This window comes from Adiantum capillus-veneris, chromosome 12 (genome assembly GCF_014529385.1).
Source record: "Adiantum capillus-veneris isolate H3 chromosome 12, ASM1452938v2, whole genome shotgun sequence".
Lineage (NCBI taxonomy): Eukaryota > Viridiplantae > Streptophyta > Polypodiopsida > Polypodiales > Pteridaceae > Adiantum > Adiantum capillus-veneris.
In genome coordinates, this window is record NC_140942.1 from 34,647,547 (window position 1) to 34,675,475 (window position 27,929).

The following is a 27,929-nucleotide window of genomic DNA, read 5'->3' on the forward strand; positions in this document are numbered from 1 at the left end:
GTTCAGCAAACAAGGAAACACTGGCATGATAGACGAATCAATGTTAGGGAGTTTCAAAAAGGAGATTTGGTTCTGCTCTATCAATCTAAACTGGGTCCTAAGAAACCAAATGTAGGGAGGCATTGTAGCACGACCTAATTGCAACCCATACAAAATTATCAAATCCGTGGATCGGCAACCCGGCTAGGGCATGGAAGCATGAGCATTGGATGAATGGAATAGAGGATTCAAGAGATCACCTCTCCAATGCAAGTAGAGATTAGCCATGGCAAGACTAACTCTAAACATAATCTAATCACTAATCAATCAATCTCCTACACACATCAAGTCCACCAAAGTCCGACTTACCATAGACTAGAAACCCCAGGCACACTAATAATAAGCACACACTAATTACCACATGTCAATCACGAAACTTCATCAATAGCTACACACACAAAGTGAATGGTGCTAGAGCTTCATAAATCCTATCTACACACCAGCAAACAATAGGACACACACACTAATTACAAGATTAAGACCCAAATTAATCAACCTAATTAGTGATGCTAAATATCACAAATCAAAATACTTATGGAAGAATAGGAGTGGTTACTAGCCAGAAGTACATACATCTCTCAAATTTAGAATAATGAAAGTGTAATACTACTTCATGACAAGATGAAATATAGAGAAGAAGAGACTAATGAGAAAATAAGGATTATATTAATCAAGAAGAGCTTACTCTAATTACAATGGTTAGCACTAGCCTCTCAAGCATAGACATTAAGCTCAAGGCTATGCCAAAGAGTGAACACTCTAGAGAGAGGGAGCTCTCAAAAGTGGATCCTCAAGAGTGGATACTAAAGAATGAAGCCTCCTTGCCTAAAGGCTTCCTTTTAAGGACTTTCACCACGATCCCTTCTACTATGGGTTTAAGCTTGAGCCCTCAAACTACCATCTACAACTTTGGAACTCCAAGCGAGCCCAACGCTTATACAAAGTGAGTGGGAAATATTGTGATATCCATAGATATCTCCCGCTTGATGCAATTTGGTGTAGCCTATGTTAGCCGCTGCTAACATTCCCCCCTTCCTAATTTGGCGCATGTCCTCATGTGCCGATGAAGCAAGACACAATTACATGGTATAAAGCAAGTCCATGGAAGAAAGTTGAGCTGCAAAACATAAGAACAAGTAATGAGCATCAAAGGACAACAAAAATAACAAACATGAAGTACAATGAACAATCATGCAAAATGAATTTTTTGCTTTTAAAAGATGGGTGAATCATAGTCAAAAACTAGAAATCATAAAGCAAAAAAACACCTATACTATCATGAAGATTAAACCACTTGAAATTTTCAGTTTTATGCATGAAACACAAGCAATCAATTATGACCCTACGCTAATGCAAATTCATAAACCTACTAGCCTAAAAACTATGTGACTAATATTAATAAATCATTCAAGTCTATCATGTCTACGGGCTATAAAAAAGCTCATAATCTATTAGTGCATTCTCAAAGCTTTTTGAAGCTCATGGAAGTTTTGTTTTTTGTCATTCATTGAAAAAAGTAAAGCACAATCACAAAGCTACCACCCCAAGGCAAGTCTAAGTACGACTCTCGGCTCCTTGAACCCTCAAGAAGGTGTTCCAAAAGCCTACTAGCCTACCAAGGCGATGGCTAAAGCCTATCAGCCCAGGACATCGGTTTAGGTCCTTGATCGAGCGAGCCAAGGTGATTCCCCTCGCCTGCCAAGTGCTAATAAGATGCTAGGCCTCACATAGATACAACAAAACATTGAAATTTTCTTTTCACGTCTCTAGTAGCATTTTTGCTACCTTTTCTTGACACTTTTTTGCTTCATTGTTTCAATTTTTAGCACTTTTTTATTGCTTCCAACTTGAGATGTTAATGACAATTGGACTAAAGGACTAAAGCCTAATCATAGCCTTACGTCATGTTAAAAATGAATGGAGTATTAAGACTATCACCAAGAGTCTAGGACTAATGAGAAATGAACCTACATTAACCTAAGGTCAAGGCCAATTACCTATGACTAGCACACATAAAACCTAATTTTTTGATGAGTTAGTTGAAACTTTAGTATGCCTAGATTTAGAACATGAAAGAACCATAGCTTAGAAGCAAAATTTCACTTAAGCCAATCATAGAGATTGAAGACATAAAAAGGGCAAAATCATGGAAGGATTACACCTATTCATGCTCTTTGTGCATCCTTGAGCAAGCATCCCCTTTGTGTAGAGAAGTCTCTTGATCTTTTTATTTGCGAAAGAAGCTTATTTGAAGCCAAGTGTAAACACAAGCTCCAAGGGCCTTTTATTGAAATCCAAAAGCACAAAAAAAAGAACATTAATGAAGACCTAAAGCTAGGGTCTTCAATGCCCAAATATGCCAATGGGAAAAAACCCAAGGGAAAAAAATACCGTTGGTTATTCACATGATGCTCTTTGATAGCAATTTTTTGCATACATATCAACAAGGAGAGAGAATGAGCTTCTTCATAAGCAAATTTTGCAACTTTTACAATCTCTCATGCATGTTTCAAAAGTGGATTAATTTCTAGCTCACTTGAAGTATGGAATTCAAAACAAGCCAAGAGCTGAAAATAATGCAACTTTTGAATGAAATGAAGTGGCTCTTGAAAGCAGAATTTTACAATTTAAAGCTTTTCAAAAAGTTGGCTAACAACTAGCATGCTATGAGCTAGAGATGACTGCAACTTAGTGAAATAAAAATGAATGGCTCTTAATAGCCACATTATGTACTTGAAAGCTCAAAAAAGTTTGGTAAACACTAGCTCAAAATGAAAAATTTTAACTTTTGACCAAGCTATGAGCTAGCATGTACACAACTTTTAAACCAAACAATTGGAATGGCTTTAAGTAGCCAAATTTTGCAATGATGGCCCCTCCTTGGATCAATGAAATCACACACCTGCCATAACCCTTCAAAATGAAGCACAATTGTTAGTGCTTTTAAGCATTGGTCATTTAATACAAGCACTAAAACTTTCATGTTCACACCACAACCCCAAATGCTCTCTCTTGACCATCAAACAAGATCAATTTTAGTTCTATGCAAGGTTTGTATTCAATTCTAGCAAAATGTCTTGTTCAATCACAAACCCAAAATGATTATGCTCTCCCATGGTAAAAAAAAAGCTTAATTTTAGTGCTATGTAAGATATCTATATTCAATTCAAGCACTAAAATTTACAAGCAACGTCCGATTCAAAATTTTAATGCACACTCTTGACCATGCATCAATGCATCATTTGGTGGTGGCTTTCAAAGTGAAGCGTACATACATGAACCAGTTTTGATCAAAACACACACCATATTAGTATTGGAATTAGGGTTGCAGAGAAATGGACACAGCTTGGAGAAGATGAAGGAAGATCAAGGCACACAATAGAGAGTGTGTTACTTAGTATGCAATGGAAAGATAGATAGCCCTAGAGTGATGGGCGTATATACAATGCTCGGGGGGGAAAACCTCCTGAAGAGGGAAAAAATGCCCCGACGGTCCTAGTGTGTTCACACACATCACTACCACATGTATCTGGTAACAAATCCCCCCTGGAGTGATGCGAAAATGAGAGCTGGCATACGAGTACAGAGAAGTGCCATGCCCTAAGGACATGATCAGTCCACAAAGGGGAGTAAGCCCAAAGCCTTGCGGAAAGCTTCAAGCTTCTCACGAGACAATGCCTTTGTGAGAAGATCTGCAAGGTTGTCCTATGTCGGCACATAAGCCAAGCTGATCTCTCCTACTGAGAGCCTCTCCCTGACATAGTGGTAATGCACCTCAATGTGCTTTGTGCGAGCATGAAAAATTGGGTTCCTCGCAACTGCCAATGCGCTCTGATAGTCAGTGTAGATAATGTTGGCAGTGTCCTGTCCAACACCCAAATAAGCCATAAGGCGTCTGAGCCATACACACTCAACCGTAGCTATGAAGACTGTCTGTACTTAGCCTCACAACTCAATGTGGCCACAGTAGGTTGCTTCTTGCTCAACCATGATATACATGAACTGCCAAGCATGAAACAAAAACCACTTGTGGACACTCGCGTGTCAAAACAACCAGCCCAATCTGAGTCCAAAAAAGCATGTAAGTCTGGCGGCAATGATCCCCCCTTGGGATAAAACAAGCCAAGATGTAAAGTGCCACTGAGGTAGCGGAAAATCCACTTGATAGCCTGCCAATGCTTAGACCTTGGGCTATGCATAAATCTGCTGACTTGTGAGACTGCAAACTAAATATCTAGCCTCGTGTTGCATACATAAATGAGGCAGCCAATAGCAGTTTGGTAAAGAGTGACATCAGCAGGATCGCCAACATTATGTCACTATACCCCCCTCCATTTTCCCATTCTGTTGACCACTATACCCCCTCCCCCCCCTTCTCGCTCTCTGTCGGCCACGGGCCACCCGACATCGCGCTCCCTTAGACTCTCTCTCGTGCTCTCTCTGCCACAGCCCGAAGGCGCAGCATGGCACCAGGTCCCGCTCTCTCTCTCTCTCTCTCTCTCTCTCTCTCTCTCTCTCTCTCTCTCTCTCTCTCTCTCTCTCTCTCTCTCTCTCTCTCTCTCTTATCCACCCTCACCTTCACCCGGCATCACGCTCCCTCACCCCGCCCTCTCTCACTCTCTCGCTCTGTGTCAAGCAGCCCACGCGGGCGCAGTGAAATAGTATACTACTCTCTCTCTCTCTCTCTCTCTCTCTCTCTCTCTCTCTCTCTCTCTCTCTCTCTCTCTCTCTCACCCACCACACACACACATACACACTCTTCCCCCCTCCCATCTCTCCCCGGTGCATACAGGCAGCCTTCTTACACTTTCTCCCTCTCGCTCTCAGCCCATGCGGGTGCAGTGTACACGTACACACACACACACACACACACACGAATACATCACCCATTTCTCTCCCTCCCTCTCTCTCTCATTCTCACTCTCCCTCTCTCTGTTTCCCTGCGTTGCAATCAGCTCGTTGAAAAAAAGAAAAAAAAACATAATGTATATGTATATATATTAAATATATATACCACATGTTCCCACGCACACCTCGCACATACACCCACACACCTATACACTCACACACACTCGTTCCATACATACACGTACACACGCACGCATATACACACACACCAGGAAAAACATAAGAAGAAAAACATAAAAAACCCGAAGGACATCGACGACATCGACAAAAAGAAAGAAGGCGGCCAAAGCACGCGCCACCGACACCGAAGCAAGCAAAGGCGCCGAAGGCATGCCCCGGCCGATCCCAAAAGTGACGAATGCACTACACCGACACACCAGCTAGGCTGCCATTTATCGGCATTGCATCCACGACGCCCACTTCAGTAAAACCAGTAGGTTGTCCTCATTTTTCCAGTTTCAAACCAAATCTTGTAAAAAACCCCAAATTTGTAAATTCTCATCTCTCTAGGTGATGGTCACAAAGGCCCACCGAGAGGTTTTCCTTATAATATTTTCCAAGACAAAGCAAGGGTCAACCTGTTGGGGTATAAAGCCCAATGTGGTCGCCCAGGTAAGTGGGCGGGCCGCCAGGTATGTACACATGTTCTTTTGTAAAAACCTAATAAGAACTCACTATGCTCTACACATTACCGTAGAGCGAGTTCACCATATCGTCGTGATCTTCTTCTCGCACAAACTCTCGCGTCGCACTTCCGCTCATACTCCTTCAACTGGTATCAGAGCTCAGATCGAGGCTTGGGGCAACACTGCAGGAGGCTAGAGACACCAGCTCAGATTGGAGCGAAATGGATGAATTGGCACTTTCTACCATTATGCTGACTTTGGTAGAAAGCGTTTACTTCAATGTAGCAGACGAGATGTCGGCTTATCAAGCATGGTTAAAGCTGAGTGATCTTTATGAGAAGCAGAGTGCAGCTTCACAGGTATACTGGCTTAAGAATCTTGTTGACTTGAAGATGAAAGAAGGGACACCTATGCCCAATCATCTGAATGAATTCAACACAATCTATAATCAGTTGTCAGCTCAAGGTGTCAAGTTTGATGAACCTGTTAGAGCTATGTTCCTGTTGATCACATTGCTGGAAAGTTGGGACACTTTTCGCACAGCTTTGAATAATTCTGCACCTCCAGAAAAGTACAAAGGTGGAAAGAGGAATTCAGTCTCGTAGCAAGTCCCGCAGTGCTAAAGGCAAGAGTGACATAGAATGCTACCATTGTGGCAAGAAGGGTCACATGAAAAGAGACTGCAGAGAATGGAAAGCAGAAAAAGGCAAAGAGAAAGCTGAAGACCATGGTGAGAAGAACAAGTCCTCAGTGAAGATTCAAGAAATAAATGTGACAAACACTGTTGCAGAGGATGACAGTCTAGTGTCAGGAGACATCTACTTCTTGAAGAATACAATGGACTCAGCTCTTCTTACAGCATCTGATGGAAATGCACTGAGTGACTGGATTATAGACTCAGGGGCATCACTTCATGTGTCTCCAAACAAGGAGTGGTTTACCTCTTATGTGACCACTAAAGATCATGTTCGGCTAGGCAATGGGCAGACATGTGAGATCTTAGGTGTTGGAGATGTTCAATTGAAGTTTCAGAATGGCTCTTCTTTCATGCTGAAGAATGTGAGACATGTTCCCGCAATTACAAAGAGCTTGATCAGCTCAGGTTTACTTGATGATGTTGGCTATGTCACCACTTTTGGACAGAACATGTGGAAGATATCCAAGGGTTCTATGACAGTAGCACATGGAGTAAAGTCTGAAGGACTTTACATGAATTATGTATCAAATGTCTCTAAAAATGTAATCAATGTAACCGAGCAGCCGAATGTTTCTTTGTGGCATAGCCAGTGTCAGGAGTTTTTTTGAGCAAGGGATTGCGCATATGTACATACACATGCATGGTGCATCGAATAAAGGATTGCCCATTGTCCTTAGCCAGGTGGTTACATGGGGCCCACATGTGTACAGGTAGGACAGCATGTACATAGTGTATCGATTTTCACTATCACCAGTACCAGTATGTTTTTTCTACAATAATGAGGAGTTTATAGCGCGTAAAACTTCTCGAGGAAGCTATCCGCGGGCCGAAGACATGAGGTCAGCAGGTGCGTCAGATGGCATCTAGTGGCGTCAGGAGGGCGAACGAGTTCAATATTTGCACGTCGATGAGGATGGACACAACGTGGGTGTTTTCTTGTGAGAGTTATGCAGAAAGGTCATCATTAGGACCACTTTTTGGGGCCACTTCATGTGGTGGCGAGATGCATTATTGGAAAAAAGCTGGGTGCCAGGTGTGTGGATGATGCAAAAAGGTGACAACTATGCACTGCGAGGTCAGTTTTTGGCCTGTTCGGGGTCCGTTTGAGGTCATCTAAAAGGCCAAGGGTGCCCAACTAATAAAGCTAAGTGTGGGAACTGAAAAAAGAGAGAGAAGACCAGAAAAAACGTGGAGAAGAGAGGAGGAACAGCCGCAGGTGTGTTTTTGCTCATTTTGGAGCCTGTTTTGGCCGTAAACTGCTCATCCGAGGTCGGATTTGAGCACTTTGACATTGCAGACTGGGGTTTTGGGCCATTCCGGACGCGATGGCGCTGTCCATTTTGCCAAATTCCTCACTCTTTTTCTGCTATTTTTCTGTGTAATCTTCTCCGGTGAGTGAAGCTTCTTCTCCAATTTGTGATTGTATCTGGTATCTTTTACCCGTATTGTGTGAGCTGTTTGCCCCATTGGTGTTGGCCCAAGCTCATTTGTATCTAAACATCAGAAGTTCTCCTCTTTTGAGTTGAGTTTTGTGTGTGTGTGTGTGTGTGTGTGTGTGTGTGTCTCTGTGTGGAGTGGGCAAGTGGATAGTCTCTCTCCTCTCACTCCAGAGGTGTGTTCCCCATCTCGGCCAGGTGTGTTGTGTAAGCCGAGTGGTGCCCCATAGTGTGTGTGTGTGTATCTTCCCAAGAGTGTGTGCCGGGTCGTTATAGAGGCGCTGTGTGTGTTTTCATCCCGTCCCAGCCATTCTTTTGGCGCCCCCACGGAGGATCTTCTTCAAGTACCTTCTGCTTCGAGCTTCGAGCTTCAAGCTTCGAGCTTCGGGATTACAGGTTGCAGGTTGCAGATTACAGGTTACAGGTTACAGGTTAGAGGGACAGGTACAGGTACAGGTGATTCACACAGGTACAGGTAGCTGGAGTACAGTGATATACTAGCAGTGATGTCACTTGCAGTTGTTGTGGGAATGCATCACTTGGCGCCTATTTGAGCGCATTGTTTGCTGGATTGTACGTTACTTGTGGAAACTGCCATTGTATGCATTTGTGGAGCCATACTTGGTTGTATTTGGCAGTCCCAGCCATTTCTGAGACTTGGTCTGGAAGATAGTCATTTCTGAGACTTGACTATATGCGATTTGCATTAGCCTTCGTGTGAGGGTCGATAGCGTGAGGTTTTTATTGAGCTGGGAGATTCTCAAATGTGGAGATCCTTTCGGTGATACAGTTAGCTGGAGCACTCTTTTTGTGACCTCGCCATAGGCTATGTACTAGTGAGTCCTATTTGATGCTCGGGTTCTATTGTTGGCAGTTTATGCATACAGATACAGTCTATATTTTGGGTTCCTACTGCTCTACTTCTGGGGAAACTCTGTCAAAAATTTCCCAAGTTATGATGGCTGGTTTTTTGGTATTTTGAGCCATTTATGCTGTTATGCTGTTGAAATTTTGGCAAAATCAGAGGTTGAGTCAGGTGTGCCTTCTTGGGAGCTTCATGGTTGGCTTTAATGGATGATCAAAATGGCCCTCAGTTCACTCCTTTTCATTTAACTCAAAGAATTCAGATTAATGTTCATGTGTCCAGGAAGATCTTTTTCCAGCAGCGCATAGTCTTTATGTTTGGACCAAGAAGATTGAGAGAGATCGTGGAATGTCCTTTGCTTGTTTTCATTCCGATGATCAACTATGAAAACTCATTTGATGTGCATGTGTTTGTCCTTATCTAAAGTTGAGCTCCATTGAAGTTTCTGGGGATTGGGTAGTGAAAAGTTTTGGGTTCTTGCACGTGTGTTTGAAGGGGTTCTCTAGCCATGGCTTTCTCTTATCCGGAGTTTCATGGAAGAAGTGATGAAGATGTGGAGGACTTTCTGGAAAAGATGGAGGTTGCCTGCATTAGCAACCAGATTCATGACCCTGCGCAGATGTTACGCCTTCTCCAAATTTGTTTGAAGAGTGATGCACGAGTTTAGTCTAAAGCATTTGAAGAGGAGTTGCGTGTGGCTGATCCATCTGTAAGGTTGAGTTGGGACAATCTACGACATGGGTTGGAAGTGGAGTTTGTGAAGATAGAAGATCCTGACAAGGTGTGGCAAGAAGTACAGGCTTTGGTGCAAAAGGAAGGTGAGCCAGTAGATGCGTACATACGTAAGTTTTCATTGGCATGGGAGCGAATGTGCAAGGCTTTAGCACCACAGGTACCCCCGCCTGACATGATGAAGAAGGACAGGTTCTTAGCTGGTCTTTGGGAGAATATACGTTGGAGAGTGGAGCTAAAGAAGCCTAGGACATATGAGGATGCACTAGAGGTAGCAAGGAACAAAGAGTGGAAGCTGAGGAAAATGAGCCAGTTAGGGGGGGAGTCTTTGCCAATGAGGTCTGAATTTCAGCCTATAGAGTCTTTAGAAGGGCGCATGTCAGGGGTTCATCATGAACCAGTGGTTCCTGTTACTACTCAGGTTATGCCAGCAGTGGTCACTACAGCAGTGCAAGATGATGGGCTAAGGCAAGACATGAGGCAAATGGTAGATTTGATGAAGAATCTCAGCCTAAACATGCTAGGTCAAGTGGGAAATAATCAAGGTCGAGGGAGGTTTGCAAATCAGCCAGGAGGTGAAGAAAGGCCTAGGAATGGTGTTGGACAAAGCAATGGTAGGTTTTGGAGGCAGACGCCCACATGTTATAATTGTGGAGAGTTGGGTCACATCAGCCCGCAATGTGATAAGCCACCAAGGATGGGGGGAGACATGTATCCATTGCCAAGACAGGTGCTAACTAGGTCAAATGATTATGGCATCGAAATTAAGGGAGATGAAGGAACCAGTGGACTAACCCGGGAGGAAAAGGGAAAGACAAAAGTGCTAAGTGTAGTCACTTTGGAGAAGGCATCAAAGCTAGAGGATACATTAGTGATGCCTATTGGGAAGAGGACCACAGAGGATAAGGAAGGAAGAAGTGCCCCAGGTCCTAGTAAGAAGAAAGGAAAGAGCCATGAAGGCGAGGATGTCAAGGCCAAGAGGAAAAGAAGAGCTCGTTGAAAGTTTCATGTTTCAGATTTTCCACTTGGGGATGGGCAATTAAGCTATGACTTGAAGGAGGATCTGACGAGCAGGAAGGCAGATGCTACTTTTGGGCAGCTTATAGAGATGGTGGCTAAGCTAAAGCGACAGTGGAAGAGGATGGTTAACCCAATGGAGAAAGAGCCAGAGAGAGGTTCAGTGAAGGTGTTGGCAATGGACGAGCTACCATACATTTGTCCAATAGTAGATGTGTGGCATAAAAGGAAAAATTTGGGACAAGGTTATGTGGATGGCGGAGCCCAAATATGCGTCATAACACACTCATGTGTTGAGAAGATGGGTCTCACACTGGCTGGGGTGTCAGGTTTTCGGATCAGATTGGCAAACCATCAAAAAGTAAAATGCTTGGGTGTTGTAAAGAGCTTAGAAGTGGAGGCATATGAAGCAAAGGCAGTGGTTGATTTTCATGTGATGCCAGCAGGGTTGGGAGCATATCCTATTATACTGGGCAGACCATGGTTACGTGCAGTGGGAGCTGTTCAAGATTGGCGACATGGTACAATTAGCCTCTATGGAAAGACAGGTACCAAGAAGCTTTATAATATGGACACAAGGAAACGATTAGAGGAGCTTTATGAAGATGAGGATGAGTCTAGTGATGAAGACTCTTCCACGGTGACAGATGAGGACAGTGATAGCACTACGAGCAGTGATGAGGATGCTGATGTTGCATTTCTTTTGATGGATAAAGAAATCCAGGAGTGTGGTTTAGTCGCATTTGCGAATGAAGTTGAAGATGAAAGTGAAGGGCCTTATGAAGTGATTGAAGGGCTGATGCAAACCAAGGTTGAGTTGTCAAAGAAGCAGGAATTAATGACACAAATGATTAGTGGAAACCTCTCAGCTATGGAGAAGGATATATTTTTGCATATGTTGGCTAGTTTTCCTTATTTGTTCATTACTTCATATGAAGAGATCAGAGGGTTCAAGGGTGGAGAGATGCAGATAGAGCTGAAAGAAGGTGCTAAGCCAGTGCGGCAAAGGCTAAGAAGGATGGGTCAAGAGCAAATGGAAGCCTTGCGGGTAGAGGTGGACAAGTTATTGAAGGCAGGGTTCATAGTTCCAGTGGAGACCACAGAATGGGTGAGTCCAGTTGTAGTCAGTCCAAAGAAGGATGGGAAGTGGAGAATTTGTGTGGATTTTAAACCCTTAAACGCAGCCACTAAGAAGAACCCATATCCTCTTCCATTCATCGATCAGATCTTAGATTCAGTGGCAGGTACAGTGTGTGTGATGGTTTTTCAGGCTATTTTCAATTAAAGATTGCTCTTAAAGATCGCACAAAGACAACTTTTATTACGCCATGGGGCTGCTATTGCTACACAGTATTGCCATTTGGGTTGTCAAATGGACCTTCCTTCTATCAAGAGAGAGCAAATTGGGTGTTGGAACCATTCATTGGTAGTTGTGTTAAAGCTTTTATGGATGACTTCTGTGTCTATAGCAGTAGGGCTGATCACCATGAGAAGCTGCAGATGGTATTGGCTCGATATGATGAATGTGGAGGACAACTAAATCCAAAGAAATGTCATCTAGCACAGCCAAGGGTGAAGTTATTGGGCCATATGGTGTCAGAAAATGGCATTGAGGCTGATCCAGATAAGGTGAAGTCTATTATTCTTCTTCCATCACCTATGAGTACGAAGCAATTGGCAACCTTTATACACAAAGTGAAGTACATGGCACGGTTTATTCCATTGTCTTCGCAGCTTCTTTATCCATTACAGCAAGTGGCAAAGCATGATCCATTGCAATGGGATGACAAGTGTGAAGAAGTGTTTCAAGAGGTGAAAGAGGTGTTAGGGGGGTTGTCAACCATGCAGGCTCCTGATTGGGAGAAAGTCTTTTATGTAAATCCATGAGTAGGGGATGAGCGCATTGGAGCATTATGGGCAGATGCAGGATAAGGCTTTGGCAAAGATAAATGAAAAGGTTAAAAGTAAGGGTATCAAGAAACATGACTTGGTTTTGCGCTACAACAGTAAGCTGGACAACACCTTCCAAAAGAAGTTTCAAATTAAGTGGGAAGGCCCTTTCAAGGTAGTGGAGTGTTTTCCAAATGGCACATATCAGCTGGCTAACCTGGATGGTGTTCTACATAAGTCAAGGGTAAATGGATTGCGTCTTAAATTGTATCATGCTAGATTGATGATGGTGGAGCAAGATGAGCTGTTTGTGGAGCAAGCAATGTTGGTGAAGGATGAGGAGACCTGTGATGCGGCGAGTCTCATATCTCTCTTTGCTGCTGCTGATCATGAATGATCTAGCAGGCTAGGGGATGGGCAAATTATGTCAGGAGTTTTTTTGAGCAAGGGATTGCGCATATGTACATACACATGCATGGTGCATCGAATAAAGGATTGCCCATTTTCCTTAGCCAGGTGGTTACGTGGGGCCCACATGTGTACAGGTAGGACAGCATGTACATAGTGTATCGATTTTCACTATCACCAGTACCAGTATGTTTTTTCTACAATAATGAGGAGTTTATAGCGCGTAAAACTTCTCGAGGAAGCTATCCGCGGGCCGAAGACATGAGGTCAGCAGGTGCGTCAGATGGCATCTAGTGGCGTCAGGAGGGCGAACGAGGTCAATATTTGCACGCGGATGAGGACGGACACAACGTGGGTGTTTTCTTGTGAGAGTTATGCAGAAAGGTCATCATTAGGACCACTTTTTGGGGCCACTTCATGTGGTGGAGAGATGCATTATTGGAAAAAAGCTGGGTGCCAGGTGTGCGGATGATGCAAAAAGGTGACAACTATGCACTGCGAGGTCAGTTTTTGGCCTGTTCGGGGTCCGTTTGAGGTCATCTAAAAGGCCAAGGGTGCCCAACTAATAAAGCTAAGTGTGGGAACTGAAAAAAGAGAGAGAAGACCAGAAAAAACGTGGAGAAGAGAGGAGGAACAGCCGCAGGTGTGTTTTTGCTCATTTTGGAGCCTGTTTTGGCCGTAAACTGCTCATTCGAGGTCGGATTTGAGCACTTTGACATTGTAGACTGGGGTTTTGGGCCATTCCGGACGCGATGGCGCTGTCCATTTTGCCAAATTCCTCACTCTTTTTCTGCTGTTTTTCTGTGTAATCTTCTCCGGTGAGTGAAGCTTCTTCTCCAATTTGTGATTGTATCTGGTATCTTTTACCCATATTGTGTGAGCTGTTTGCCCCATTGGTGTTGGCCCAAGCTCATTTGTATCTAAACATCAAAAGTTCTCCTCTTTTGAGCTGAGTTTTTGTCTGTGTGTGTGTGTGTGTGTGTCTCTGTGTGGAGTGGGCAAGTGGATAGTCTCTCTCCTCTCACTCCAGAGGTGTGTTCCCTGTCTCGGCCAGGTGTGTTGTGTAAGCCGAGTGGTGCCCCATAGTGTGTGTGTGTATCTTCCCAAGAGTGTGTGTCGGGTCGTTATAGAGGCGCTGTGTGTGTTTTCATCCCGCTCACACCGGTTAGGACATATGTCCAAGAAGGCAATGGAAATCTTGTCTCGTACTGGTTATTTGCCTGCCTTTTCATTTAATGATTTTGAATTCTGTGAACATTTTCTGTATGGTAAGCAAACACAGCAGCCACATAAGAATAGAAGCAGTAGAAGAGATACACGGTTGGCACTTGTTCATAGTAATTTGTGTGGACCTATGCCTAACCTATCTCTAGGGGGAGCTTCTTACTTTATGACATTTGTAGATGATTACTCGAGGAAAGTATGGGTTTACTTTCTCAAGCACAAGGATGAAGCGTTTAGTGTTTTCAAAACGTTTGTGACACTTGTGGAGAATCAGAGTGGCAAGAAGCTTAAATGCTTACGCACTGACAATGGTGGAGAGTATGTTTCAAAGGCCTTTCAGGACTTTTGTGAGTCAAAAGGTATAAAACGTGAACTTACTGCTCCTTACAATCCTCCTCAAAATGGTGTTGCTGAGAGGATGAATAGGACCATACAAGAGAAGGTCAGAAGTATGTTGTCTAATGCACAGCTGCCAAATGGGTTTTGGGCTGAAGCTGTATCAACAACTGTTCATCTTGTAAATAAATCTCCTAGCAAGGTTTTGCAGAAGGATTCAGTGCCAGAGATGGTATGGTCAGGCAAAATGGCCTCATACAAGCATCTCAGAGTCTTTGGCTGTGAGGCATATACTCATGTTCCAAAGGAATTTAGGAACAAACTTGAGCCAAAGAGTAGAAAATGCATCTTTCTAGGCTATGGTAATTCTGGTGAGATGGGGTACAGACTTTGGGATCCCGAATCCAGAAAGGTTGTCCGCAGCAATGATGTTCACTTTAATGAATCCAAATATCATTCTAAACCAGAGAGGGTTGAGGAGATTAGAAGAGTTATCTTCCAAGAAGATGGACTTGCACGTGCAAGACATAATGTCAGGGCTCAAGAGGAGCAAGGACAGGATAGAGTGGAACCACAGGTTGTGGCTGAGCCTGAGCCACCTATTGTGCGTAGATCTGGACGTGTCACGCGACCTCCTGATAGGTTTGTTCCATCTATGAACTATGTCATGTTGACTGATTGCAATGAGCCTTCATGTTACAAGGAAGCAGTGCAAATGAAGGACTCCGGGAATTGGCAATTGGCCATGCAGTCAGAGATGACAGCTCTGCATAAAAACAAGACATGGAAGCTAGTTAAATTACCACAAGGCAAAAAGGCTCTACCTTGTAAATGGGTTTACAGGTATAAGATCACCGCTCATGATAGTCAGCCAAAGTACAAAGTAAGGCTTGTTGCCCAGGGCTTTAAGCAAGAACAAGGCATTGACTTTGATGAAGTCTTCTCTCCGGTGGTTAAGATGACTACATTGAGATGCTTTCTTGCATTGGTTGCCATATTAGATTTGGTGTTGCACCAAATGGATGTCAAGACAGCGTTCTTGCATGGTGATTTAGATGTGGAAATTTACATGCAGCAGCCAGAAGGGTTTGTTGAGAAAGGCAAGGAAGATTGGGTATGCCAGTTGTTAAAGAGTCTTTATGGCTTAAAACAATCACCGAGGGCATGGTACCATAAATTCCACAAGTTTATGGTTTCTCAAGGCTACAAACATAGTGAGTTCGATCACTGTCTATATACAAAGAAGGCTAAGGATGGCAGTTGGCTGATCCTTATTTTGTATGTGGATGACATGTTGATTGCTGGCAAGCACTTGGAAGAAATTTCAGCTTTGAAGTCAAAGATGGCAAAATCCTTTGACATGAAAGACATGGGTGAGGCAAGTCATATACTTGGTATGCGCATTGAGAGAGACAGATCAAAGAAGTTGATTTGGTTATCTCAAACAGAGTATATTGACAAGGTTTTGCAACGTTTCCATATGGAGAAGGGAAAGGCACTGAGTGTTCCATTGCCACCATATGTGAAACTTAGCAAACAAGATTGTCCTGTGTCTGAGGAAGAACAGGCTGAAATGGATAAGATTCCATATGCGTCTGCAGTGGGTAGTTTGATGTATGCAATGATTTCTACTCGCCCAGACATTGCATTTGCAGTGGGAGTAGTAAGTCGATACATGTCAAACCTAGGCAAGAAACATTGGGAGGCAGTGAAAGGAATATTGAGATACCTGAACGCTACAAAGAGTATGCGTATATGCTATGGGAGTCAGGAGCTAAGTGTAAAGGGTTTTACAGACTCGGATTATGCAGGTGACTTAGACAATCGAAGGTCTACGTCACGGTATGTCTTTACATTGGCTGGTGGAGCAGTATCATGGCGTTTCAGATTACAAGATTGTGTTGCTCAGTTTACTACAGAGGCTGAATATGTTGCAGCATCAGAGGCATGCAAAGAATCAATTTGGCTTAATCGACTAGTAACAGATTTGGGAATCAAAGAAGAGATGCCTGTGTTATATTGTGATAGTCAAAGTGCTATACAATTGGCTCGCAATCCAGTTTATCACTCAAAGACAAAGCATGTGGATGTGAAGTATCATTTCATCAGGGAAATGCTCGAGGATAAGCAACTTCAGCTTGTCAAATTTCACACCACAGAAAATCCTGCTGATCTACTTACAAAAGGACTTCCCTCAGAGAGCTTTGCACATTTTCGCAAGCAGTTAGGTGTAGGGTAGTACATCACTTCTCTACATCTCTTGTATATTAGCTTGTATAGTAGCTTCTCTCACACTTAAAGTACCACATTGGACTTTAAGTGGGAGGTTGTTGCGGTATAAAGCCGAATGTGGTCGCCCAGGTAAGTGGGCGGGCGGCCAGGTATGTACACATGTTCTTTTGTAAAAACCTAATAAGAACTCACTATGCTCTACACATTACCGTAGAGCGAGTTCACCATATCGTCGTGCTCTTCTTCTCGCACTCTCTCTCGCGTCGCACTTCCGCTCGTACTCCTTCACAACCATCCAGGGCCCACCGCCTTGCTTTGTCTCCCCTGATTAGATTACCCTAATCAAACCAGATTACCCTAATCTAAAGCAGCCAACACCTATAAAAATGCACTGAGAGGTCATTATCGAGGGTGGGGGCAAGTTCATCAAAGGTCAGCACTTGGTAGTATTTTGGTGGGAGGAATTGGCAACGTTTGCATCACAAGAGAGGGGGCTTAGTGTAGCAATTTTCTTTGGGAATTTGTACTATGTAAAGAAGCTATGTTTACATCTCAACTCCAATGGTAGATGCACACACACACTCATGTTAGAAAAGTTCTTGTGTCGGTGAGTCATCTCTAGAGAACGCACCAAGTAGGCTCACTAACTCTCCCTCTATCTCTCTATCACCATGAATTGCCACCTCGTCGGAAATAAAGTTGTTGTAAATATTGCAAGACGATAATTCTCCCTCACACCCCCGAGGGCTTTCATCACCTGTCATTTTTCCTCTGTGTGTGTGTGTGTGTGTGTGTGTGTGGAGAGTCCGTGATATTTCAAATCACCGTTATCTGCGTCCTAGCCGCTCAAAGCTAGGTGGTGCCCACTGTTCGCTTCACTGTGACCGGCTTACGGCGTGCATCGGCTCCCGGCGTTTTCGAGGCCGTCGGGGTCCGTGTCGTGCTTTGCACTCGTCATTTGGTGCCCCCACTGAGGAGGGCTTCTCGGAAACCTTCATTTTACAATGCTGAAAGCAACGCACCTCATCAATCATGGACGAATGGCTGAAGGAATTCTCTAACTAGAGGTTGGAAGAAGAGGAGGCTAAAGAGATACTAGCCGCTTTCATTGAAGTACTACTGCCAGGCTGTAGTGTCGTCAGTATTCAAGAGGTAAGCTCCCCATCTCGTGTTGCTCGTTCTAACCACAAATTGAGAGCATCAGGTGGGAGACCTATGAAGTGCTATCACTGCTGTCAACCAAAGCACACTGTCAATGAGTGCCAGCAACGAAGGCAGCGAAGGGGCTGAAATCGTTTACATCGACATTCACCACGAGGAGGTCGTCCATATCAAAGGAGGAAAGAAAAAAGTAATGTCTCTCTTCCCTAAGGATATTGCGACCAAAGGTATAACCTCTTTGTAGAGGGAGAACCACCTGAGATAGCATTTCACCCCCCAAATGGGACGAGCTATTTTATGTGAACCCAGTGTAGGAAGTGATACACTCGGAGTCGTACTAATGCAAAAGGACCCCAAACTTCTTTCATACGTCCTATCTACTTCTCTAGTCGTGTCATGACCCCATCAGAAAAGGGATTCACCGCAATAGAACACATGGTGCTCGCACTAATGTTTGCTACCAGAAAGTTTCGCTCTTACCTACTGCCTAGGCCCTTTGTAATTCTGACAATGGAGGAGTTTTTTCCGTATGTAATGCGACACATGGATGTCTCATCTAGGATCTCTAAATGGCTAGTAAGGTACAAGATTTTGACTACACCATGCAAGTAGAAAACTCCACAACACAGAAGCAAAAGAAGAGACACCAATGGTAGAAAGTCCTAAGCTAGAAAGAGCTCACTCTCTTTTCTTTGATGGAGCATACAAGAGAACAGTGGACCAGTCTGCAGCTGGCATCGTCATTTTCAATGAGCAGAAGGAAAGGGTATTCTCCATTGGGCAGCTATTACACTCCCACTCCAACAACGAAACAAAGCATGCAGCTTTAATTCTTGGGTTAGAACAATGTATTTTGCAAAGGATTCAAAGCCTAAATGTGTTTGGCGATGCTTTGCTTTTGATAAAGCAGATAAACAGCACTTGGGTTTGTAAAAATCAGGTTTTACTTGGTCAACTACGCCAAGTTCAGGATCTTTTAAGAAAGTTTGAAGCAGTGCAACTATTTCATGTCCCAAGGACAAAAAATCAAGAGGCAGATGCTCTAGCCAAGGAAAGAATACAAGACGTTTCCATAGGAGCAATCAAACTAAAACTACCCCTCTTTCAAGGTAGTGATGCTATGCCTGATATCATCAGCTTTCTAGATACAGGAGAATGTCCGAAAGGGTACACTAGGGGCCAGAAACAGTGGCTTGTAAGGAAGGCTACTAGATACCGCCTTGTAAACGACCACTTGTATTATAAAGGCAAGGATCAGATTCTAAGGCGAGTGCCAACCTCCAGTGAGATCGTAGAGGTAATTTCAAGTTGCCATGATGGTGTCTGTGGTGGTCATTTTGCTTTAGATATCACCTCTCGAAAGATTCTACAGGCAAGATACTCTTGGCCTAGCCTGAACAGGATGTGCATCATTGGTGTAAAACATGCAAGGCTTGTCAAGTGGCCAGTGATCGCACACTAACCTATGAACCACAGACTCCTATCATCGCATACAATCCATTTGAAAAATGGGGAATAGTGCAATCGGTCCTCTACCAAGGGCCCAATCAGGTAAACTATACATTCTAGTTGGTGTAGACTACATGACCCGATGAGCAGAAGCAGCAGCCACCACCCGCATTACAGCCCAAGAGGTAGAAAAGTTCATATTTGAGCACATCTGTTGCCATTTTGGCACTCCTCTTGAGATAATATCTGATAGGGGACCAGGTTTCAGAGGCGACCTGGTGGGAGAACTGATGAAAAAGTTAGGCATTACACGCCGACATTCCACACCATACTATCCACATTGTAATGGCCTAGTAGAAAAGGTAAACGGAATGATCTGCAAAATCATCACAAAGTAGGTGAATAACCACACAGGAGACTGGGATAACATCTCATGGTCGCTCTATGAGCCTATTGAACGACATTCCAAACATCAAAAGGTTTCACCCCTTTCCATCTAGTTTACGGAAAGGAGGCAATTCTACCCATTGAGATTCAGATAGCCAGCTTACGAGTCATGGATAGCCAATTACATTGCCCAATTGTAAACCTCCGCAACCACATCCTGGATCTGGAAAGGCTCCAACTAGATAGGGAAGATGCAATCAATCACTATGCAGCGCAGGCAGAGCGACGCCGGCTCACCTTCAATCAAGGGCTTAAAGAAAAGGGCCTGGAAAAATGAATGTTAGTATTGAGTTACGACAACACATTTGACACCAGGAAAAACAAGAAATTTCAACCCCGATGGGAAGGACCATTCATTGTCAAAAGGCGCTATGACAATGGAAACTATAAGCTGATGGAAGCAGATGGGAGAATTCACAAGACTAGAGTCAATGGATGGAGGCTAAAAAGGTATTTCCTTAGGTTTGATCCAGAGTTCATGCTAGATATTCTAGAAGAGGGGGAATCCTCCAACTCCACAACTAAAGAATCAGAGGTAGGACTAGAAGCATGAATGCCTCTAGCCAGACGGGAGAGCTAATGACGTCCGGTTTTTGAAACCGCCGACTGCGAGAACCAAACCCCAAGAAGGGGAGAGCATATTACCAAGGGAAAACAAAAAAAACAAAAAAAAATTCTTTAACATTCACCACTCCTCTAGGCTTAACCATTGGCGGGGTGCCATCAATTCGGCCACATCTCCCCGTTATTGCCAGAAGACAGAGTTCTCTCTCACCTACTGCTCGGCTCCGCCAACCTACTCTCTCTCACTTACCCTGCCGCCGCTGCATCACCCGCCCCAATGGATGCATAAAAAAAACATTTCCACTATCCCCTCGCGGGCTGCCAGTTTTGTAATATTCTCTCTCTCTCTCTCTCTCTCTCTCTCTCTCTCTCTCTCTCTCTCTCTCTCTCTTTCATTATTCACAAGATCTCTCTCTCTCTCTCTCTCTCTCTCTCTCTCTCTCTCTCTCTCTCTCTCTCTCTCTTCGCTCATCCATATCCGAGCCCAAAGGGCCGCCATACCTCACCCCTCCCTCTTCCCTCTTGTCCACACCCCCTCGGCTCCACTCTCCTCCCTATCCTCCCCCCCCTTGTTTTCTTCCCACCCACGGACCACCACCCTGGACCACCACCCTATCCTCCCCTATCTTCCCCTCCCTCAGTCAGACTCTCTCTCACTCTCCCCCCTTTGAGTGAGCGGCCCCGCGGACATAGAAGAGAATCTCACACACTCTCTCTCTTTCTCAATACATTCCCTCCACATAACCTCTTATCCAAATCCCCACACACTCTCTCTCTGTAACATTTAATGGCCTAGTAACTTATGTGTAGCGGAAATTAGCATGAACATAATGGGCATTTCATTAGGATAGATTCCTAATGAGAATTACAAGAGTGCTTGGGTGGAGAGAGCAACAAAAAGCATAACACCTAGTTAGATAGCATCGACAATACTTTCAAAAGAGAGAGAAATTAAGCTATTGACAACAGTTGAGGACCGGATTTTCATGGAGCCGGTCCCCCCTCCAAAAGGCTTTGTATTATGGTTTCTCCCATCAAGAGAGACATTGTACAATACAATTCTTTGTGTTCCTTCAAGACTAGCTAGTGCAATGAAGATGGAAACTTCATGCACTAAGCAAAACACTTAACAAACACAACTTGAATTATCCCCGTTCTCAAACCCAAGACCTCACACACCTTCGAAGATGGTGAGAGCTAGCAGGGTATGAGAGTAGATTGAGAGGAAGAAGGAGTATCTTACGAGAAAGATGTACATCTCCTCACATAATCACTCATATGTAGCATAGCTTAGCTTAGTAATTAGCTTGGTAGAGGAGATGAGCATGCATTGAAGCTTGGCTCTTGGTTGGATTTGCATCCACATACCAAGAGAGTGTTGATGTAGGCTTCTATCTCCCAAGCTTGGAGTAGGTGATGAGTTCTCCATTAAAGCTTGGGAAGAGATAGTCTTCTCTTTCTTCACACATGAGCTTGTGTGAGTGTCTGTGTGATAATGCCTTGCAAAAATCAGTCCCCCTCTCTCTCTTGGGCGAGCCCTCTTGCAAATTGCTCTTGCTGAAGCCTCATTGGCCCTCCCCAAGTCAAGCCAATTAAAATTAAGCAGCATAAGTGATAGCCTTCTGACATGTGTCCCCCTTTCCCCTTTTGTGAGAGCTTTAGGTAATTAAATAATTAAACTAAACTCTCATTGGACCCCTTTGCCTCCTGGCCAATAGGAATCAGGCAAGCCATGGGGCTCCTGAATGCTCATTGGACCCCTTGGGAGACTGCCCAATAGTCTTCTAGGAGACTTAATTCTCATTGGTTTCTTTTATTAAATGTTTTTAAATTAATTAAACTAGATTTACTCTAGCTTAATTCTCATTGGTCCACTTCAAGGGTTATCCAATAGAAATTGGGCACACCTTGTGGGCATCTAGCTTTTTTCTCCCCTGGCCTTCCCCACATTAAATGATCAGTTTAATATGAGAAAATCATTTAGGAGAATTAGATATTGATTATTATGACACTCTCACTCTCTTCCCCACGGTGGGAACCCGCCACAATGTATATTCTCTCTCTCTCTCTCTCTCTCTCTCTCTCTCTCTCTCTCTCTCTACAACCACTATACCCCACCTCCCTTTTCCCATTGCGTTGACCACTATACCCCCCCCCTTCTCGCTCTTTGTCAGCTACGCGCCACCCGACATCGAGCTCCCTCAAACTCTCTCTCGCTCTCTCTGCCACAGGCCGAAGGCGCTGCATGGCACCATGTCTCTCTCTCTCTCTCTCTCTCTCTCTCTCTCTCTCTCTCTCTCTCTCCTTCACCGGGCATCGCGCTCCCTCACTCCGCTCTCTCACTCTCTCACCGTGTGTCGAGCAGCCCATGCGGGTGCAATGAAACAATATACTAATCGCTCTCTCTCTCTCTCTCTCTCTCTCTCTCTCTCTCTCTCTCTCTCTCTCTCTCACCCACCACGCACATACACGCACACTCTTCCCTCCTCCCATCTCTCCTCGGCGCACGCAGGCAGCCTTCTTACACTTTCTCCCTCTCGCTCTCAGCCCATGCGGACACAGTGTACACGTACACACACACGCATACAACACCCGTTTCTCTCCCTCTCTCTCTCATTCTCACTCTCCCTCTCTCTGTTTCCCTGTGTTGCAATCAGCTCGTTGAGAAAAGAAAAAAAACATTATGTATATGTATATATATTAAATATATATAGCACCTGTTCCCGCGCACACCTTGCCACATACACCCACACACCTATACACTCACACACATCCGTTCCATACATACACATACACGCACACGCATATACGCACACACCAAGAAAAACATAAGAAGAAAAACATAAAAAACCCGAAGGACATCGACGACATCGACAAAAAGAAAGAAGGCGGCCAAAGCACGCGCCGCCGACACCAAAGCAAGCAAAGGCGCCCAAGGCATGCCCCGGGCCGACCCCAAAAGTGACGAATGCACTACACTGACGCACTAGCTAGGCTGCCATTCATCGACATTGCATCCACGACGCCCTCTTCAGTAAAACCCGTAGGTTGTCGTCATTTTTCCAGTTTCAAACCAAATCTTGTAAAAAATCCCAAATTTGTAAATTCTCATCTCTCTAGGTGATGGTCACAAAGGCCCACCTAGAGGTTTTCCTTATAATATTTCCCAAGACAAAGCAAGGGTCAACCACCCAGGGCCCACCGCCTTGCTTTGTCTCCCCTGATTAGATTACCCTAATCTAAAGCAGCCAGCACCTATAAAAAGGCACTGACAGGTCACTATCACGGGGGGCGGGGGGGCGGGGGGGCAAGTTTACCAGAGGTCAGCACTTGGTAGTATTTTAGTAGGAGGAATTGGAAACATTTGCATCACAAGAGAGAGGGCTTAGTATAGCGATTTTCTTTGGGAATTTATACTATGTAAAGAAGCTATGTCTACATCTCAACTCCAATGGTCGATGCACACACACACACTCATGTTAGCAAGGTTCTTGTGTCGGTGAGTCATCTCTAGAGAACGCACCAAGTAGGTGCACTATCTCTCCCTCTATCTCTCTATCTCATGAATTGCCACCTCGTCGAAAATAAGGTTGCTGTAAATATTGCAAGAAAATAATTCTCCCTCACACCCCCGAGGGCTTTCATCACCAGTCATTTTCCCCTCTCTCTCTCTCTCTCTCTCTCTCTCTCTCTCTCTCCGTGATATTTCAAATCACCGTTATCTGCGTCCTAGCCGCTCAAAGCTAGCTGGTGCCCCCTGTTTGCTTCATTGTGACCGGCTTGCGGCGTGCATCGGCTCCCGGCGTTTTCGAGGCCGTCAAGGTCCGTGTCACGCTTTGCGCTCGTCAATGTCTCTCTCAAAATAAAATGGATACTCAAATCAGGCATCATGGTGTTTCTAGTCCTCCTTCCCTACTATCAAATGGTGTGGCCTAGCTCAATCTTTAGCTTGAGCCTCATGATATCTCCCATCAAATGAAATGGGGACTTAAACTAGGTGTTGTCATGTTTTTGGTGTTCCCCACTCTCAGATGGGACACAAGCTCGAACTTAAGTTGGAGCCTCACGATGTCCCCTCTGATACAAAATGGAGACTCAAACCAAGCATCATGGTGTTCTGATTCCCCCGCCCCCGTCCCCCAACACCAAGAACGAGGTGCCCTAGCTCAAACTAGAGCATCATTTTGTCTCTCTCTAAATGAAATGGATACTTAAACTAGGCATCATGGTGTTTTTGGTGCTCCTCCCCTATCAAATGGTGTGTCCTTGAGCTTGAGCTTGAGCTTGAAGCTTGAGCCTCCTAATGGATCCCTCTAAACAAAATGGAAACTTAAAACTAGGCATTGTGGTGTTTTTGGTGCTCCCTCCTCTCGGATGGGATGCACGCTTGAACTTAAGTTCAAACCTGATGATGTCCCCTTCGATAGAAAATGGAAACTCAAACTGAGCATCATGGTGTTCTCGTTGCAATCCCCCCCCCCCCCCCCCCCCTCGAGAATCCGATGCCCTAGCTCAAAGTTGAGCCTTATGATGTCTCTCTCAAAATGAATGGATACTCAAACCAAGCATTGTGATGTTTCTCGTGCTCCTCCCCTATCGAATCGTGTGTCTCGCCTCAAGCTTGAGCTTGAGCCTCGTGATGTCTCCCTCTACCTGAAATGGGGACTTAAACTAGGGTAAAGGGGCTATATTATGGACCATTAACTAGTTGTCGGGCACCATTTCTCTGTGATGCTTGATTTCAAATGTGGAGGGGCGCGTTCGATAGTGACACTCAAGAGAAACACGCAACATAAATCTCAAAGCTATCGGCACTCCATGGGCCGAGATCAGCTCTGTTCGCGAGAGTTTTGTGTACAAAAACGAGGGTCCAATAGCGTAAGTGACCCAGGCCAGTAGAAGAACGCTGCTGCCAACCCGACTTGAGCCTGAATCTAATGGCCACGATTTAACTTCACCTGACTAGCCGCAAATGCACTCACTAATGGATGTACTAAATATGGTGCCCATTCATTTTATTTATTGGGGCCTCCCTGTCCACGCGCTGGCCCCCATCCCATGACTTGCCCCTTTACCCTAGGCATTGTGGTGTTTTTCATGCTCCTCCCTCTTGGACGGGATGCAGGCTCAAAGTTAAGTTCAAGCCTCATGACATCCCCTCCAATATAAAATGGAGACTCAAACCACAAATCATGGTGATTTGGGTCCCCCCCCCGTCCCCCCCCCCCGGGAGAACGAGGTGCCCTAGCTCAAAATTGAGCCTCATGATATCCCTCTCTAAATGAAATGGATACTCAAACTAGGCATCGTGGTGTTTTTGGTGCTCCTCCCCTACTGAATGGCGTGGCCTGGCTCAAGCTTGAGCTTGAGCCTCGTGATGTTTCCCTCTAAATGAAATGGAGACTTAAACTAGGCATTTTGGTGTTTTTGGTTCTCCCCCCTCTCGGATGGGACGCAAGCTCAAACTTAAGTTTGAGTCTCATGATATTCCCTCCTATATAAAATGGAGAGTCAGACCACGTGATTTGGTCCCCCCCCCCCCCCCCCGCGGAGAACGGGGTGCCCTAGCTCAAACTTGAGCCTCATGATATGGCCATCGAAATGAAATGGGTACTCAAACCAGGCATCCTAGTGTTTTTGGTCTTCCTCCCCTATGGAATGGCGTGGCGTGGCTCAAGCTTGAGCTTGAGCCTCGTGATGTCTCCCTCCAAATGAAATGGAGACTTGAACTAGACATTGTGGTGTTTTTGGTGCTTCCCCCTCTTGGATGGGATGCAGGCTCCAACTTAAGTTCGAGCCTCACAATATCCCCTATGATATCAAATGGAGACTCAAACTGCGAATCATGGTGATTTGGTCCCCCCCCCGCCCCCCCCCCCCCCCACTTCCCGCCCGAGAACGGGGTGCCCTAGCTCAAACTTGAGCCTCATGATAGATCTCTCTCTAAATGAAATGGATACTCAAACCAGGCATCATGGTGTTTTTGGTGCTCCTCCCCTATCGAATGGAGTGGCCCGGCTCAAACTTGAGCTTGAGCCTTATGATGTCTCCCTCTAAATGAAATGGAGACTTAAACTAGGTATTGGGTGTTTTTGGTGCTCCCCCTTCTCGGACAGGATGCAGGCGAGCCTCACGATGTCGCCTCCGATATAAAATGGAGACTCAAACCAAGTATATCATAGTGTTTTAGTTGACCAAGAGGCTCAAATACTCAAATTTGAGACCAATAGTGGTGTTCCCTAATAAGTGACCCAAAATCCTTGTTGACAGCTTAAAAGAAAGTATTTTTTGAAGTATAAGCTGCAGCACATAGCTATAGCTATTTGGGTCTATTCGACCATTGATTAATTAATTAAAGCGATAGATTCGATTTGTTACTTTGGAGAAACTAAACCCTCCCCCTCCGAGGCAGTTCCTACGCGCACCTATGACGATGGGATCCTCCCCGTTGGGGTACCATCGCCTGATTCCATGCTCGCCTCTGCGCTCCTGCGTCCCCAAGCCTCGCATGTAGCTCAACTGCATTACACACACAGGCAGGCCTTGTCGTCTTGCAGATTCCATCTTCCATCGTCTCACCTCGTAACCAAGCATGCAACCTTATCACGCCCTCGTGCAAACCCCTGCACTTTAGCCTTTAGCTCTCTGCAATTGCCCGTCCCATCGCCCTTTATCAACAGTTCTTCATTAGCACTTCTTTATCTGCTGGTCCTGTCCGCGGACCCCGACAGGCGGACCTGCAAAACCACCACGCTCTGTTTCGTTTGTTGCTTCCTACTGCCCTATGATGGCGTGCATCATCCGCCGCTCGCCGACCTTATCAATAGACCCTTAGCCAACGAATACAACCGTTTATGCATTGTGGATTCACTTGCGCAACCTGACACTCGCCTGCACACAGCAACGCCACATATCTCTACGCTCCCTTCCCTTGAAGTTCCCCTTTTTCATTCAGATCAAACTGAGCATCTTCTCAGATTCCGGCTAATTAGACGTGCTTGCAAAATTAGGGAGACATACTGAGAGGACTTATACACCTTGAACTTGACACACCAAACTCACTTATGGAAGCATGGAAACTCAAATGTTGAACCTATCAAGTTAAATTAAATGGGACACTTTAACGTGCATATGATTCTATGGGTATCTCTCTAAATCATATTTTGCCTTGAAGAAAAAAGGATCTTCTTGAAACAATTTCAATATTGCATACTTACCCTTTCATTGCGCCTCACCTCCTGCCCTGCCTCTGATTCTGCACGTGCTCCTCACCTTGTGCCGTCATTATCGTCAAGCTGCTTGCAGAGAGAGAGCTGTATGATGCATAGGCTTCTATTCCCTCCTTCCTAGCAACACTGGACTCGCACATTGCATCCCAGCTCACCTGCACCACCTTGACCTATCTGGCGTGCAAAGCCACTACCCGGCCTCACCCTGCAGGAAGAGAAAGAGCGAGAGAGACAGAGAGACAGAGAGGGAAGGAATGCCCTCTGCAGGTGCGTGTCAAGCTGCCCCTCCTCGCTGCAGTGCCCCGAGAGCTCCGGCTTTGCTCGCCGCCCTTTCCCTTGCGAGGTGTTCACCCTCGCCTTCGCTCTTGACACCTACCCTTGAGCCACGCATGGCCTGTCGCACCAGGCCTTATCTGACACACGTGAGCTCCCCATTTGATATGTGGTTTTCATCTCCAGAGTCCAGGAAGAGAAAGAGCGAGAGAGACAGAGAGGGAAGGAATGCCCTCTGCAGGTGCGTGTCAAGCTGCCCCTCCTCGTTGCAGTGCCCCGCAAGCTCCGGCTTTGCTCGCCGCCCTTTCCCTTGCGAGGTGTTCACCCTCGCCTTCGCTCTTGACACCTACCCTTGAGCCACGCATGGCCTGTCGCACCAGGCCTTATCTGACACAC

At 45.1% G+C, this 27,929-nt stretch overlaps 1 long non-coding RNA gene across 1 annotated transcript; it reads right to left on the reverse strand.

Moving 5' to 3' along the window:
• Positions 1-683: 683 nt before the first annotated feature.
• Positions 684-27,518, reverse strand: LOC147445561 (uncharacterized). Its single transcript, XR_015189791.1, has 2 exons — positions 27,249-27,518; positions 684-1,156 (listed from the first exon to the last, which is right to left on the reverse strand). It is a non-coding gene; the product is annotated as an uncharacterized LOC147445561 (long non-coding RNA).
• Between the last annotated feature and the right edge of the window lie 411 nt (positions 27,519-27,929).